Here is a 13966-nt window from a genome sequence, read left to right as displayed (position 1 = left end):
GCGTTTTTCACTGGTCGATCTGGAGCGGCCTCCGAAATCCTCGAGCGAGCGCTCGGGTTTCACAAATTCGAATCAGCCAGCGGAGCGCAAAAACGCTCCCCGGGGGATCACACAGGAAGTCTGCGTACACCTCACACAAACCGGTTCCGGAAACCATGCCCGACTTCCGCTCTGTACGTTTCCACGGCAAGCAAACTCGCCGTTCCCCGTGCCTAATTTGAGTCCGTCAGTTCCACGTCGCGCCCGCAAGGATTGCGCATGGCCAATGTGCATAGAAGGCTTCGTACAGCACCTGCGTCACCTCGTAATCGCTGTTGTCCGAGCTCTCATCGTTAAACGCGAGCTCTGCAGCAGCACCGAACGCTGCCATTGTGCGAAGCACACAATGTTGTGCGTACCAACCAGGTACCGATTTCGCTTGAAGGCGGAAGTGACGCGAGCTATTTCCGCCCGAATCCACGCCTCGGTGCCGGAGCAAGTGAGAGTGGTCCGGCGCGGAGCGAGTCGATCCGAAACGACCAGTGGAACGTGCGAACCCGCTCCAGATCGACCAGTGAAATTTGGATTCGCTGCCGCAGAGCAGGAAATCCTGCTCCGAATCGACCAGTGAAAAACGCCATTAGTGGCATTTTTCCCACACCTACATCACACTTCATACATCTTTTTTTAAGGTTTGGAGGGCCTTATGCCAGAAGCGTAAACAGGAGGTCTTCTAGAGATATTACTATAGAGAAAGCTGTTACGGCCATGCTTTTATACTACAGAAGACGTTATGACAGACAACCAATCAAAAGTAGCGCCAATGGAACCAAGAGTGCATCTTGGTTACCTAAAGGCTACGTGGCACAGCCATCGCACATTCCCTGCGTGGGTGCAGGAGTTTTTGACCAAATGCTCTTGAAGCTTTATTCGAAGCATACTGCGCAAGTAGAATTGTAAAGCCACCTGTCAATAACTTGTGTCTTTTTACTTCACATATGAAAAAAGAATGAACATTTTCGTTGTGACTCTTTCATGCGTATACCAGGAACCAGCCATCCATTGCCGTAAACATTCTGACGTTTAGTGGCCTCCGAGATTGGCCAACATGCGGTAGTAGCAGAAGTGACAGTTCAACTGCAGATGGAGTTTCTGAGGCCGAACGGTGCCGTATAAAGTGGAATATCACCCACTTTACACAGGTAAAAAAATCAGCGCCCCTTCCAGCCCGTGAAGATGCTCGAACAGCGAAGCTCCGTTAGTTACATTAAGTGTTACACCATGCAAGTCAAACTTCGCGAGGAGTCTATGGCGTCAATCTTCTGTTTCACCATTCTTTAAGCTCATTTTCGCTTTTGCGTGCATCGGGCGGTGAGCATTCTTTATAAGTGCAATTTTTTGCCATTCTCCCACTGTTTTCTTTCTTTTTTGCGAATGAGGTAATGATAGCAAGGTTAGGTGTGAAAGTAGGACTGTTTGATCCAAGCCAGCTGGAAGAAGACGACGGCGACGAACACGGCAGCAGTAGCCAGCTGTAGAGCGGCCAAATTTGGAGGAAGAAGACGACGCTCTATCCATTGCTGATGATGATGATTTTCGCGAACTCCGACAACGACGGTACAGGGTCCGCATACCAGCTTTGCTGTTGAAAAAAGCAAATAAAAACAATCATGAATAAAAAAAAGACCTGCTATTTCACTTGGCTGAGGCATTCAAAGCTATAGCAAGGTTATGCGTTGTGCTTGGAATCATGACGCCGTGTTCTAAGGCTAGCTCAGGGCGACATGGCATGACACAGCAGGTCGTACAGCTGCTGTTGTGCAGAATGAATGGATTCGTGCAGCGTTGTCACCAGGCGTGTCACAGCGGTTGTGAGCGCCAAAGGAATAGTAGCTTGACATTTAAGAATCCATTCCACTAAGTCCACCGTATGCATTGTGATTCGCGATGCACATATATGTTCAAAAAGAACGCAAATTTACTTGCGTGTGACACTCGTGCCAGCGGCAGAAGCCGAACGCTTTAATCTCGGCACTCTAGAGCCGACTGTACGGAGTGGGAGGATTTGAATTATGGTGGAAGGAACACACTAGGAGGGAGCGTCACATGATAGTCTTGAAGGCTATTTAAAGAAAAGAAAATAGATAGGTAGTAGGCCTTGGGGTGGGGGGGATGTCACGTTATAAGCAAGTGGTAGATTCTAGTCGACTTGCTATGGTAGCGCCTCCTGCGTAGCTTTGGGAACAGGCTGTCACGTCTCAACACGGTCAAAAGGCTTAAATAGACCACGAAGCAACCCCACTCATTCGTCAGTGCCTATCCCGAAGTCAACCCAGCGTTGGCACGCACCGTTGACGGGTCCACAAAAGGCCCCTCTGCCGGTACGTGCCAGCCTGAGCTAATGATGAAAAGGGCCAACGCCGAATGTTACCGAAGAATGGTGCCGACCTTGTGTTCCCAAGTTGCTATACGGTCACCTATTCCGTACCATCGGAAGTGGAGTGCGGCGGAATAACATATCATGGGCGCGATATGGTGCCGGTTTGACGATTGTGATTTGCCGCGATAGAGTCATAAGATTCCTTAGTCGAGTCGCCTAGGGAAGAAGACGCTATTAAAACCGGAGACGTTTCGTGCTGTGGCGCTGGCCCATCCTGATGTGTACTCAGACCTTTTGATATGCTCAAGTATGGAGTGGGCTTCCGCAACTGGAGCCGGTGTCACTAATGTAAAAAGAAAGAAGAAAAAATATTTTTCCTTCATGCCTACTCCAGGCTGTATTCGCCGATGGAATTGATGGATTCGTGGCCTAAATGAACATCGATCCGCAAGAAGGCACACATGGCCGGAGTGACCAAAGCATGCTGAGGTTACTGAAGGTTCAAGCGTGTGACGCAGTCGAGTCTTTGTTATGTCAGTCAGGTAAAGCACCGAACCGCCCCACATTACTTAGGTGTGCGCGGTGGTTCAAAGCGCAAGACACCGACACCAAAATAGCATGCAAATACACACCGCAGTTGAAGGTGAAGACCAGCTGATTTGACCAAGCCCGAGACCACGCTCAGTCATTCTTAATGGGTCTCTAGGAGAGAACGTTGTCAACTCCACTAAACGGTGGTGTGTTTAGCGCAAGTAAACGACGCTTTTTGAAGTTCTGTCGTCATAGACGAGGCGCTTCATGGACCAGTGTTCTACTCCGGCGGCGGCGGCGTATTGCGTGGCCGCGCGGGCGAAATGTTGAAAGCGAGCTGCGATGAGGCCAGAGTGCGCTGATTGCTGATAGCTTAGATTGCGCTCGGTTCTCGTCACGGAGTTCGTGTTGAAGCAAGAGGCATCACGGAGTTCAATTGGCTCGCTGCTGCTGCCTGCGCGCTCCGTCACGCCAGTGCTTTTGACGGCGAGCTTACGCGGTCATCGAGTGAGTTGTGTTCATGTTTGCTTGTGCATGCCTTACGGTGTACATGTTAATTTAGTTAATAAGGTAAAATTTACAAGTCCATACGGCCCATAAAACTGCAATCCTTATTTCTTATAGCCGTCTAATAATTCGCGATCACAAACAATGCTTCGTCTTTCGGGCGCAACTGCAACTCCTTCACTAGTTGTTATAGTTGTAAAACGCCTCAAATTTCCCTATTTCGACGAAAATCGTGAGAAAGTCGGGGCGAGACACCAAGACACCAAGGCAGCTGTCCTCGGTACGGCAGACAAACCCTGTCTTAGCTGCAGCCCCGAGAGATGGCGTGAACGTTGGGTTGCGGTGGAATCGACATTTTTTGAGTGGCCTAGTTGCAGGTGATGAGCACATCGACTTTATTCTCTAATAAACAAGAAATGTATTCACATAAGCGTGTTAAATCTATAAGCATTACACGAATTTCAGCACAGCGCTAAATTAAGTGTAAACGATCTAGTGGTTTAGGTCGAAGAGTGGCATACACCTGTCAGTCCTAATTCAGCTAAAGCCCCTCAATCTCCCAAAGTAGCGCCATTCACTTCCCTCCTCCTCCGCTCGGTGCGGCCTCGACGGTGGCGCCGCCGGTGGTGGGCCTGCCGTAGCAGACGACGGCTAACACGCTACGGGAGGAAATCCGCGGAAAAGTTAGTTCGAGTCCTGCGGAGCAGTTTTTTCAATCTAGATCTTGCTTTGTCAGTCGGTAACTGGCCTTAAGAATGTCGTGTCGGATTTGCGGAAGAAATAGAGAAAAGCACCATTATTCAAGGTGCATTTAAGGCGTAAAGCGCGCGCACGTTGAAAGTTCGTGTTGCTGAAACACGACACAAGCACGCGGTGTGCTCAGACACGCGAGTAATTACCAGAGTTTCAGGTTTTGACAGCGTGAAAGTATGTGCACGTGGTTTCGTAGGTTAATTTACGTACCTGCAGGATGCTTTTGTTCGGCCGGCGCGTGAGAGATTCCGACTGTCTGCGGTCAGCAATGCCTGGGAGCAGGGCCGTTTCTGTTCCGCGCCTTTTACAGATGTACGTAGCTCATGCACAGGTTGTGGTGGCCCTGAGCAACGTTTTCACACATAGGCGGTATAGATAATTAGAACAACGTACCAGCATATGAAATCGTTATTTATTTATTACAGTGCAAATGGTTAGAATTTGATAGAAAAAAAAAGAAGGAACTTGATGGGACAACTGGAAAGAGGTTCAGAACATAATTATCCCCCTCCCCTCATTGGCACCAGCAACACTCTTGTTGAAGTGCTAATTTTATCTCCGTATACTACGTGCGTCTGTATTCTTTTGCGTTGTAAGTTTTCACAAGGAAGCAGTGTTGCGTTAACTGGAACAGTCAAGGCACACAAGACAGAAAAAAAGTTGATTCTTGGGTTTTACATCCCAACACCACGATCTCATAAGGCACGCCATAATGGGGGCTCCGGATTAATTTTTTTCCAGCCGGGATTCTTTAACGCGCCCCCAATGCATTGGACACGGGCCCGTTTTGACATGGGCGTCAAAAGAAGAGGTTGGAGGAGCCGCGGCACTTACTTCACAAAGCCGCGCGTTCTTTGCCACTTGCTCGAAGTCAGCCCGCCCGATCTTGTGAATACACACTTTTCTTCGTTTTGCGTTGTGCCCGGCGGATGGTAAAGCAAAAAGCTTTTTGCCGTCACTGGGTCTGTTGTGGCAACCGTAGGCGCAGCAGCACGGCATCGCAATTAAGCACTCGGCCCTAACACATTGTATAAAACTACCGCGCTCCTTCAAACCGCCTGCCGTACTTTCGTCGCGTAGGCCCAAGAATGGGGGTCGCAGCGCGCTGGAAAGAAAAGATATAAAAAAGCGCGGCGCCTGCTCTGCGCCGGAAAGAAAAAATATACAAAAGCGCGGGGCATGCTTTCACGTGACACAGATTGGCCAATGGGGGAGCGGAGGAGGCTGGGGCGACAGGAGCGGTGGAGGAGGAAGCGCCTGGGTGAGAGGGGTGGCGGAAAGATCTAAGAATGGCGCTACTTTTGGAAAATTGAGGGGCTTTAAATTCAGCTACACACAGTACGAACCTATGCATGTGAATGGTCTGACCGACAGACCTCTAGTTGTACATCTGAAAAGGCTGCGGCTGCGCATAAGTTGTGTGTGATCTCCATGACACTGCCACTGCAGCACTCTGACCAGCGAGTCTCGCTAGATTACCTGATTGTTTTGTGTTCACTACCAACTTTTGTTGCACTGCGCTGGCATTCTCCTAGCGAGTCGGTTGTGACAAGGTGTCCGAGCGCTCAAATGGTCGGATGTCTGCTGGGACAATTTCGCACACTTGATTACTGAAGAGCCCTGCCTTCCTTGTACACCGCGAATTTCTCTTGGAAAGCTGTAGTCTTTTTACGTACCGCGTACCACTCTCGCAGAATGCCTCCATCGTAATGGTCGGGGATGCCGACACGACTTTCTCTTTCTCTCTACCCCGCCCCTCTTAGGGACCCATACCACTTTTGAGTTTGATAAATTATACCTAATATGGCATAGTGAGGTCTCTCAAACGCCACCATTCCTGGCTCGGATGGACAAATGTACCGCCGAGCTACATCTCTCCCAGAACGCTCCATGCGAAGCGAACTCTATGGGCTTTAATTCCGCTTGCGTCACGCCTGATACGACAAGGGCACCATCTGCATACGCTAAGCATGCACGATCGGGCAACAGCTACTCTACTCTACCCAATGATGCCAAAGGAGGCTGGGTGGGTAGTCATGATTACAAAGTTATGTGCCATAATGCTTAAGCATGTTTTTGATTACACCGCGGCATAAGCAAGCGACCACCTTTTACCGTATTTAATGGCGTTCGGCGCCAAAAAGAAATACATGTCTTATCTATTGCCTGATGTATCGATTATGCTATTATAGTTCTTTTACTAGTTAAAATTTCCCTAGCCCTCAACTGGCTGTTAAAGAAACATGAGAAGCACAAGCGAATTAAAATATACCGAGTACGGACACCGATACCGCCTACACGGAACTTACTTCAGTAATGAATGAAGGGAAAATCAGACATCCACCCGTTCGTAGCAATGTCTGATTTTCCCTTCATTCATTACTTCTCTCCACCTTGCCGGTTTCCGCAGAACTACTACGTCTTACTTCAGTAGTGGTTTGAATATGGAATGAATATGCACATCTCCCGATAACTGCTGGAATAAATTGTTTCGTTTAGCTTTGCCAATGCGCTGCTTTCCATATAGTTATTGGCTCCGGCTGTTCAGTGCTATGACGCAATCACCCTTATTTCTCTATTCAGAGGTTGCATGTGGTATGTCGTTTATTATTCTCGTTTGGCTGGATGAGTCATGCAGCGCATACATCTTACGCAAAATGTGATTTTCAACTCTTCAGTGTATTGAAATATGGAATGTATAACATATCGCGCAAACTTATCACGCGTTTTATGCGAGGGAAGTTTGTACCGATTTCCAACAGCTTAGGTGCACGCATCTGAAAACGTCGTCTTCTGTTTATTACTTTTTTATGAAATCGATGAATATTTTGTTACCGAGAGCACCATCAGTGTAATATACACAATAAACTCACGGTCAAGAGGATATTGAACATGCATGATTATTGAACCAAATGAAATGTTCTTGCTGTATGTTTAAAATGAAGTACATTACTAGCGAAGGCTTATGGCTTCCGGAGAACTGAAAAGGCTTTTCAGCAGATTTTAGGGCATATTACGTACCATCAGACTACAGGGCACTTTATGGATCTTGTTCTCAAGTTTCGAGTGCCTGTTGGCCAAGCATACGAGGTGTTCAGGAATTGTCTACAAGAGGGCTGGCATGTTTATATACACCCGGGAGTAGGCATGAAGGGAAAATATTTGGCAATATCTCACATGTTTTCACTTACATCATTTGTTGGTGCATAAGACATTATTTCCATGTGTAATTGCGTTGGAGACAGCGTGTACTGTGAATGCAACCAAAGAAAGCGTCTTCGGCACCTAAAGGCTATGTTACAACGCCCACAATGATTCCCTGCTTGTTTGCAGGTTATTTTGTACAAAGACTGCTTGAATGTTATGCGGCCTATGCTGTGCAAGTATTGTTGTAAAACCACTAGGCCAATAGCGTGGGGCTTTACCCAAAAAAAAGAACAAAGAAAAAAAACTTTCGTGGTGACTCTTTCATACACATAGTGGACAGATGTTCTGTGTTTCCATAAGCGTTGGGGTGTTTCGTGGCCTCTGATATTCGCCAAATTCGCCAGTAGCTGAAGCTGCACTTCTTCAACTGCACCTGGAGTTTCTGAGGCTTAAAAGTGCTGTACAAATCGGGATATAGGCAGCCTTTCACGGGTAAAAATATCACCATTCCTTCGAGTCCGTGAAGATGGCGAACAGTGAAGCTGCGTTGGTTACACTCTGTGTTAAACCATGGCAGTCCATCTTCGCAAGGAGTCTGTATTGTAGATCATTTCTTTCAGTATTATTTCACCTCAGTTTCGCTTCTGCACGCTTCTCTTGGTGAGTACACTCTAGGAGCGCTTTTTTTTTGGCGATTGTCCCAGTGTGTATCTTTTTGTGCATAACGATTCTGTCTGTGTTTTGCGGTGTTTTCTTTTTCGCGTGGGAGTTTCTCCACCCATTTTTGGCACGCCAGTAATGAGCGCAAGGTTTGGCGTGCAAGGTTTGGCGCGCATCTGAGCCAGCTGTGAAAGAACAAGACGGCGCTCTAGCCATTGCTGATGATGATAGTTTAATGAAGTCAGGCATCAACGGCACAGAGTCCGCATAAATAGATTTGCTGTAAAGAAAAAAGAAAACTAAAGTTAAAAAAAAGATGAACCACTCTTTCGTTTGAGCGAAGTATTCAAAGCTATAGCAACGTTATGCGTTGTTCTTGAGATCCTCACACTGTGTTCTAATACTAGGTGTGGGCTACAGGCGCGACACAGCAGGTTGTACAACTGTTGCGCGGAATCAATCGTGTAGTGCATCGTTGTGACCAGGCGTGTCACAACGCTTCGCAGCGCAAAAGGAAATAACTAAATATAAGTAGCTTGACATTTACAATTCATTCCACTCACAACAGTGTATTTATTACGGTGCGTCATGCACACTTATCCTCAACTGAATGCAGATTTATTGCGTGTGACAGTGTAGACGAACGCTGCAGTGGCAACCCTCTAGAGCGACTGGACAGAGCGTGGGGGTGTGGTCTATGGCGGAAGGAATACACTAGGAGAGAGCGTCACGTGACAAATTTGAGGACTACTCATAATAAAGAACATATAGGAGGAGGACGTCGTTTTCACGTGATAGCCAAGCGGTAGGTTCTACTCGGCTTGCATTGGTTGCATCTGCTGCGGGGATTTCGGAACAGGCTGTTACATCTGAACATGGGAAGAGCGTTAATTAAATCAGGACTACGAGGCAACGCCACCCATTCATCATCACCTATCCCGTAGTCAACACAACGTTGGAACTTACCGTTGCAGGGTCCTCCTGACAGCCTGAAATAATTACGAAAAGGGCCAACTTCGAATGTTACTGAAGAATGGCACCGAACTTGGATTCTCATGTTTCTATTCAGTCACTTCTTCCAAAGCATCTGAAGTGGAGTGCGGCGGAACGATTTCACATGATGGGCTGGATAGTGGGACTGATTTGACTGTTGTGATTGGCCGCTATAGTCATTAGATTGCTTAGACAAGTCGCCTAGGGAAGAGGACGGTATTAAAAGCGGAGACCTTCCGTCCAGTGGGACTGACGTCTCCTGATCTGGAATGAGACGTTTATTATGCTCCTGCACGGAGTGGGCTTGCATATTTGGAGCCAGTGTGCCAACTATAAAATAAATCCTCTTTCCTTCATTCATGCTACCGGACGTATTCGTCGATGGGTTTGTTGGTTTCTGGCCCATACACCACCTGAAGCCACAACCAGGCGCGCATGTCCGGCGTGACAAACGCACGTTGAGGTTAGCGAAGATTCAATCGTGTGGCGCCGTCGAGTCTTCGTTATGTCAGCCAGGTAACGCACCGAACCGCCACACGTTATGTTGGTGCGTGTGGTGGTTCGGTGGTTTTCCGTGGTCTCTTGAGGCCGAGTGCACTGCACGTCTCTCGGCCCCCTGGAGAGTCGACACGCATCCTCGGGAGATTCGTTTCCTGAGGAGCTAGCAGGCATTTTGCCCTTTGCCGTGACTTCCTGCTAGTCTGATATTTTACTTTTGTTCCTCTGTGTGTGCATGTGGCCGAATTTCTACAAACCCTCACAATAATAATAATAATAATAATAATAATAATAATAATAATAATAATAATAATAATAATAATAATAATAATAATAATAATAATAATAATTCTATTCGTTCGAGTGCCCAGGAAATCGTTCAAAGCATTTGTACTGCTACACCTAAACATAGCACACAAGGCACTGCTTAGAAAAAATACAACTGTGATGTACTAAACAACTGGAGGAATAGAAACAAATAGAACAAAAAATAAGAAAAATGACGTAAAAAGTAGTTGATCATACAATATGATTATCTACACGTGAGCAGGGAACACAGGCCAATAACTATGGATGTATTGTCTCGAAAAGACAATTGAAGATGTAGCCGGCGTCGGCGAGACAGACAGCTGTACAAGATGGCGTGCGAAAATTCAAGCCGGCGTCCTCAGCCTCTACTTCTTCCTCTTCAGCGCCCACCTCTTGCCGAGCTCGTGTTCCAGTCACTTCTTTCTCAGCGCTGGCTCGTGACACCTAGAGCCATTATTCCCTCTCCAAAAGAAAAGCATCAACCCGATGCTTACTAAAAGAAAGTTGAAGTGTGGAAGTCATATGAGATTGGGTTGGCACCGCCTTAACGCGCGAAATACGGTTTGAAGGGAGTAACATGCACTATCTCTGAGTGGTGCTGTCGACGCCGAGGCGCCGCGGCACCGTCGGGAATGACTTCATAGTTCACTTCACTAATGCGGTGTATCACTTTGTAGGGTCCAAAGCATCTACTCAGCAGCTTCTCAAACAACCCCTGGCGACGGATTGGAGTCCACACAGAGCTGCGTCTCCTAGCACGGTGACATGGCCGGTGAGTGCATCGGGAGGCTTTTTTCAACGGGATATCAGGCTCTCTAACACACGATGCCAAAGAAACTCAGTGGACGTTGCTGCCAGCCACTTCATCTGCTGTAACCACCTGTTTTCGCTTTCCGGTTCTTTCCCGAGAACAAAAAGCACATGCAGCCAATCTTGAAACAATCTAACTTGCCTCCAGTACTCGGACTTACGTATTTTGCATACGCGCCTGACGTGCCCAGAAGATGAAGCAGCTGGCAGATGAAGCCATGATGATGCGATGAACCGATTCCAGATGATGATACAGCAGATGAAGCGGCTGGCAGCAACGTCCACTGGGTTTCTTCCATGGAACTTGCTTCACTAGTGCTTTCCTGGTAAATGATTATGCGCACCTCCCGATAATTGTTGTATGGAAAATGAGTTGTTTCATTTAGCTTTGCTAATCCGCTGGTTTCCACATCGTCACTGACTCCAGCTGTTCACTGTTATGACGCACTGACCCTAATAGCTCTTTCAGCGTTTGCGTATAGTACGTTGTTAATATTCTCATCTGTTTTTCGAGTCAGGCAGCTCACACATTTTTTTAAAGCGAAATGTTATCTTTAACACTTCCGAGTACTGAAATCTGGCATGCATAGAATATCGTGCTATCTTAGCACGCATTTTCAACAAGACAAGTTTTTTCAAATTTTCTTATTAAATGTTAGGTGCTCGCCTCCGAAACTGTCGTGTACTTTTTTTAGCAATCATCGAATATTTATTTCAGCGAACACCTTCTACGGAATCTTCTCAATGAACTCACCGTCATGCGTGCGCGTTGAACAAAATGACAAGTGCTTTGGGGATGTTGAAAATAAATGCGTTATTCGGGAGGCCTAATGGCTTCCGGAGAGCGCAAAAGGCTTTTGAACAGAATTTAGTAGCATGTTACCCACCATCCAGTGGCGTAGCCAGAAATTTTGTTCGGGGGGGGGGCTACGCCACTGGCCCCATGTGTGTGTGTGTATATATATATATATATATATATATATATATATATATATATATATATATATATGTTCTGTTCGAGGAAGCTTTAGCTCGGGTGCTCCTATTTGAATACATGGAGAAGGAGAATTCGTTTTTGAGGAGGTTTGTTGCATTTAAAAGAACAAGTTTCATTCTAGTGACTACTGGTTTCGAATTTTTCATTTAGGTGGTCAATTATTTTTTTTAAATTGGCCAAATCGAAAATTTTCAGAAAAACTCCGTGACTCAACAATGAAACATGATATCACAATTCCGTGAATTGCATCTAATAGTACTTCTACAGCGGAAAAAATGGGTATGTTACACATGAATCTCAAAAAAATTTTGTATTGTGGAAATACGGCTTGTGCAGAACCCTTGTACACAACGTAACCAATTCACGTAAGATACAAATTGACATAGCAAACTTGTCCGCTTTGACTGTTATAGTAGATGCCGTTTACAGAACCACAATGTCTGTTCTTCATGCGCAGCTATTAGTTTGTAAACGTCGTGCTTATATTTTTTCAAACTTTCGAATTTTTCAGAATACTTTAAACAAAATTCAGGCCCTAAATCGAAGTTGTATTTCAACAGAACGAGGATTTAACTTTCTCTCTCAAATGCAGCAAATTTCAATAAATGCGATTAGCAGGATTATCTCAGAAAAGCGTTTCTGCGTGTTACAAGTATTTGAATAGGCCGCGTCGGATTGGGATCGAGCTAAAGCTTACTCTTAAACACTTTGTCAAGGGATCAAATCCATGAATAATAACTGCATTGTCATTGCCAAAGATGCTGGAAACGAATTCTTGAACGCTACGCACAGTCAAAACAATAAAATATGTATTTTTTCATAAAAGAATGTTCTCGTATGTGCCAAAAATTTTGCCCAAAATAACAGATATCAATTCTTTTATATTTTTGTCTATTTAAGTAAAGAAAATATCACACGAACTTTAGAACTATATCAGTTTGAAACCAGGAAAGCAGTGCAGGCCACTGATATGAAAAATTAAAAGGCAATGAACTGAACAAGTAGAGGACAAATGTGTTAATGAAACTTTGTAGAACCGTGCTTACATTCTTGTATATATGCAATGGCAAGTGAAAAATCTCAATGACGCTGTAAATTGTTTTAATGTATTACGCAGAAGCAGCTGTCGCCGGTCGTGTATCGTGACTAATTGCACCGAAATCATAGTTGCAACAGGGGGCACGTATAAAAAGCAGGAATTCTGCAAGATATACGAGGGCAAGTCAAATGAATGTGAGCCAACAACGGGGTACTTTATTTAAAGTAGTCTTCATGAGAATTTAGACATTTGTCCCATTGACTAACGAGTCGCGTGATTCCCGTCTTATAAAACTCCTTGGGTTGCTGCTTCAAAAAGTCTATATCTGGTTCCGTTGAGCTGTTTTTTCGGTTGCCCCAAAATTTAGAAGCCGCAAGGTGACAGGTCTGAGCTGTATGGCGGATGCTGCAGCGTTTCCCATTTGAACTTTGCCAGTTTTCTATTAACCACACGTGCGACGTGGGGACAGGCATTGTCGTGGAACAAGATGACCCCATTCGTCAATTTCCACGTTGTTCGTCCTTGATTGCGACACACTGCCGTTCTGGCGTTTCACAATATCGGAAACAATTGATAGCCTCTCAAGATTTAGCAAATTCTATCAGTAATGGACCCTGACGACTGAAAGAAAAGTCAACAACACCTTTCCAGCGGAAATGATGGCCTTTGCGTTCTTTGGGCGTGGTAAATTCGAATGTTTCCACTGTACGCTTTGCCGTCGTGTTTCAGGCTCGTAGTAGTGACACCAAGGTTCGTCCCTGATCACAACTGCAAACAAGAAGTCGTCATCCTCATTGTGATGCCCGATCAGATGAGTCAAGGCAGCGCGAAACTTCTCCGTCTTCTCGCGATGGATCAAAATCTTGGGGATCCATTGCGCACTAAAGAGCCTATAACCGAGAAGCTCATGAATTATGGCGTGAACCGAACCGTGACTGATGTTCGGACGGTCTGCGAGTTCATCGATGCTTATCCTCCGTTCTTGTTTCATCAGCTCATGAACCTTTGAAATTGTGTGGGGGGTGATTGCACGATGGTTTTGGCCTGGTCTTGGAATGTCTTTACAACCTCCTGTAAACCGTTTGCTCCAAAGCTTCACAGTGGTCAATGAAATGCCGTGTTCAACGTAAACGGCAGCCATATGGCGAATAATTTCTGTTTTGGAAACACCTTTAGCTGTCAATAACTTCACGACACCGAGCTGTTCAACTTTTGAAGTGACCAATACGTGACGCAACTATATTCAACCCAGTGTATGAGAGCATTAAAGAATATTTATCTTCACACCTGCGTGTCACTTTTGTTAGTGAGACATGCCGTTCTCCTACGCGCATGCCTCGCAGATAATGAACCGAACCATTAC

The sequence above is a fragment of the Dermacentor albipictus genome, unplaced genomic scaffold (assembly GCF_038994185.2).
Source record: "Dermacentor albipictus isolate Rhodes 1998 colony unplaced genomic scaffold, USDA_Dalb.pri_finalv2 scaffold_29, whole genome shotgun sequence".
Classification (NCBI taxonomy): domain Eukaryota; kingdom Metazoa; phylum Arthropoda; class Arachnida; order Ixodida; family Ixodidae; genus Dermacentor; species Dermacentor albipictus.
The sequence above is the reverse complement of the archived record's forward strand: the minus strand, read 5'-3'. Positions refer to the sequence as shown.